The 3,949-nt window shown below is 35.4% G+C and overlaps 1 protein-coding gene across 1 annotated transcript in view; it reads right to left on the bottom strand.

Annotated features, from left to right (window-relative positions):
- Window positions 1-3,949, bottom strand: part of SLIT2 (slit guidance ligand 2) — a 278,830-nt gene that overhangs the window by 104,510 nt on the left and 170,371 nt on the right. The gene's annotated exons all lie outside the window — the stretch shown is intronic.

Here is a 3,949-nt window from a genome sequence, read left to right as displayed (position 1 = left end):
ACTACTAATAATTGAAATTAAAAAAAGTCCAATCATTCCCCAAAAATAATTAATACAAAATCCATTTATGTCTTTAGTGGCAGCTTTAAATGTTTCACAATCAGCATAAAAGAGGCATAAGGGCAACAACAAGTAGTATCAATCAAAGTTTTGGACAAAACTTAGTATAATGGGAAGGACTTAGATTGGATGCTGGTGACTGCCTCCCTCTTGACTAATTCTTCAATTTTCCCAGGAATTTAATGTGTGGAGTCACTACATTGCTCTGCAGCCTTTATGCCTGGCATGACAGCTACAGTCTCTTCCACTTGCTGGAAAGAAATGGACCCAAATGAACCCAAAGATGAGAGTGGTTGAAACAAAGGCCAAGAGCATGACAAGAAAAACAGGGCACAATATCCTTGTATGAGATATGATGAAAATGTGCCCTACTATTTTTGGTAATGTTTGAGATTGCACATATTTAGCATCGCAATTCCACCATGATATTGGTGTATTCCTTTCCATCCTCTGCCAAGGATCCATTACACAGAGAAAGAGAAAATTGGAATCTTATAAAATTTTACACACTTGAAATGGAAAAGTCATAAGACCAAAATCTACTCAAAAGGGGAGCATAGCACTATTGTTCTTTCAGTGGTGCCTTAAATTTGTTTAAATTTAAATAACTCAGTTAATTTTCTTCCTAATTCAACCAGCTTCAAAAACAACCCCATTTAAGCTTGCAATCTGAGCACCTAAAGTATTTTTTTTTACCATCTTAAATACAAACAAAATTCCTGATGTTGGGAAAAATTTAAAGAATCTTTCACATCCAGTGTGAGTACTATATCATCAGTGAGGGTTATGAAACATTCATTACCATGTCTATTAAAAAATCTGTGTTTAGTTTCCCATTTATATGATAATTTCTGTTAATTTTTTTTAAAGTGGGTGTCACTGTGTTCTCTGAAGAATCTAATGTCTTGGTGAATACTCTTCCTGAAAAACTTGCAAATTAGGGGTAACTTTCAGACATATACCTCCAGAATTTCACCCAAATTGCTCCCAAGTCCGAGATCAATAGCTATAGTGTAAAGAATGTGTTGCTCGTTAAGTCATTCAAGAATACTTCCTTGAATAAAAAAAATTGAGACTTTGACACACTGTAGATATTATGTTTTTCTACAATTGAACTGCAAAAAAAATGGATACTGGACTTTTAGTCTGGAGAGCTACTACAATATAAGCTTCCCTCAATTTTTGTCACTTTTACTGAAAAACTTAGTACTTTACAAACAACTGGGCTGCATTGGTGAGAGTGAAGCCAGGGACACTGGCATTTTTGAGACGACTTCTGAGTTTGTGAAATGGAACCTGGTGTTGGCCTCCCCAGTAGAAGACAGAGTCAAACAGGGCCACAAGAATTGGGTTGAAGAAGGTAACATTTGGGCATGGTCTGCAAGAAATGCATTTGTTTGGCTGTCAGAGAGAGGAGAAAGGGGGGGGATCCCATTGCTGCTTACAACTGCCTCAAATGAGAGTACAGACAGAGCTAAACTCTTCTCACTTATAAGATGAAAGGCATAACAAATTGGAAACTGGGTAATTCTAATTAGATGTAAATTACATTTCTGAAGCCTGAATGTTTCTCAGGGTTTGTTATTCTTTTCACTACAAGGGTGTGGCAGGTTGCCCATGTTGTCAATTCTCATAATGTCTTGCTCATTTTGCTTTATTTTCTACAGAATCTATATGCTGAGCATTAAGATGTCCAGAAAGAAAGCACCATGGATGCATTTTATGGAAACTAGACAGCTTCTTCTGAGAAACATCAAGAGGACTCTAGAGATAACATGCTGCAGGAGGTTATAGTGGTATTATCAAACTTATAGGAAGCAGTTTCCTTCAGATTGTCTGAGTAAACACCTCATTCCCTTTCCTCTGCAAAGACTGAGAAGTATACAATAAGATGCTTTCCAAAATACTCCAATTCCTGATTCAGAAGGAAGGTATTTGGTGGAATTGAGAGAATGGTGAGTCTCCATTCAGGAACATAAAATATTTTATCAGGTCAAATTCTGTGAAATTGGTTAACCACTTTTAAAACAGCTTAACAGAGCTACTGTTCTGGATGGTTATCAATCGTTCCATTTTTAAAGAAAAGGCTCAGTAATCTAAATTGAAACTGATGTAATTACTGTTGTTACACATTTTTATATATATATATATATTGCAATATGCTCTAATACAGGTTTCTTTTCTCTTTGCACCTTTACCTATCTCATCGATGAGTTTGGAAGAGTTACATCTTATAACATAACCTCAGCTACTAGGTTATTTCTAGAACAAATATGGAATTCTGCTTATGACAATTCTTAGTAAGGCTATACAAGTATTTGGTTCCTGGACCTTAGGTTAATCACCTTCATAGACTCATAAAATCATTTAGGCTGGAAAAGATCTCTAAGATCATGGAGTTCAACTGTAAACCTGACACTGCCAAGTCCACTGCTCAATCATGTCTCTTAGTGCCATATCTACACATTTCTGAATACCTCCAGCTTATGGTGACACAATCTCTTCCCCCAGCCACCCATTTCAAAGCTTAAAAAAATTTTTGGTGAAGATTTTTTCCTCATATCCATTCTAAACTTTCCCTGGTGCCACTCTAGGGCATTTCCTCTTATCATCTTGTTACTTGGGAAAGAGACTGACACACACCTGGCTACAACCTCCTGAGAGATAGTTCAATTCCTGTTTGAATAGTGATGCCTTCTATACCTGTTACCTATCAATTGTCTCCTTAATTTTCTTGAACAATTAAATACAACTTCTGTCTATCTGTCTTCTCTAAGAAATGACCAAGGCTAGATGGAAAGCTGAGGTTTGTCTCTCCTCACCAAAGATTCTAGGAAAGGCAAAACAGCCTGATCTAGTTATATAAATGCTGCGCTAGAATCCATCCAACTCACCCCATTAATTAATTGGTCATTCTGCAGAGCAATTTTAGAGGGATCATGAAATTTTCAGATTAAGTGTTTGATGGTTTTTTTTTCCCTGAGACAAGTAATGAGGAGATACCTGTAGTATTTATCCTATCACAATAAAAAAAAGCTACAGATATGATTTGAAATTTGTGGCAATGCTATGGCGTTTATGATTTTATCTTTTTAAAATTACCTCCTGAAAAAATAAGCATTTTAAAGGACACATCTACTGTTTTATGCATGTTTCAGACCTAATTCAGAATCCTTAGCTTAAATATTCACACTAAGATAAAAACAGTATCTCAGATAAAGATTAACATCCTAAAGCAGCTTTTAACTGGAAATTTCTTATATATAAGTACATCTATATTATAAACTACTACTTTGCCACTAAAATATTTTCAATGATGCTGCTATTTCTACAACCAAAGTTCCTTTCTGTTGCTGTATAAATTTTCAAATAGAAAAGATCATGTAGAAAAATAGAGGCTTCTTGTAGCCAAACATCTTTTTTGACCATGAATAGTGGTGGGACTAGTTCTGAATAAAAACTCATAAACTGTCAATTAAACACAGTAACAAAGCTACTTTGAGAATCACAAGCACTTGCATTTATTGAACACAACAGAGTTGAACATAATGATTTTTTCCACTGAGATATGATAGAATTTCATTGCAGGGAAGAACTGTAGTAGACCAAATTCTTGGGCATTCTGCTAAATCTTCAAAAAGACATTTTCCTCATCATTTTGTGTGCAGTGCTGCAGGCAGCAGAATGAAGTGGATTCCATCACAGGCAGACAGAAAAGTGAAGGGCTTCCTAGCCCATCCTCTCCTACTGAGGATACATCAATCACAGAGCACTCCTGTTTTCAAAGCAATACAACTAGAATGTTTGCCCTCTATTTTAGCACTTCAATTAATAAAATTAATTGAAAAAAGAAATAATTAATAAATAATTAATAAAATTATTTCAGCAG

Source organism: Geospiza fortis, unplaced genomic scaffold (assembly GCF_000277835.1).
Source record: "Geospiza fortis unplaced genomic scaffold, GeoFor_1.0 scaffold40, whole genome shotgun sequence".
NCBI classification, from domain to species: Eukaryota; Metazoa; Chordata; class Aves; order Passeriformes; family Thraupidae; genus Geospiza; species Geospiza fortis.
The sequence above is the reverse complement of the archived record's forward strand: the minus strand, read 5'-3'. Positions and strand labels throughout refer to the sequence as shown.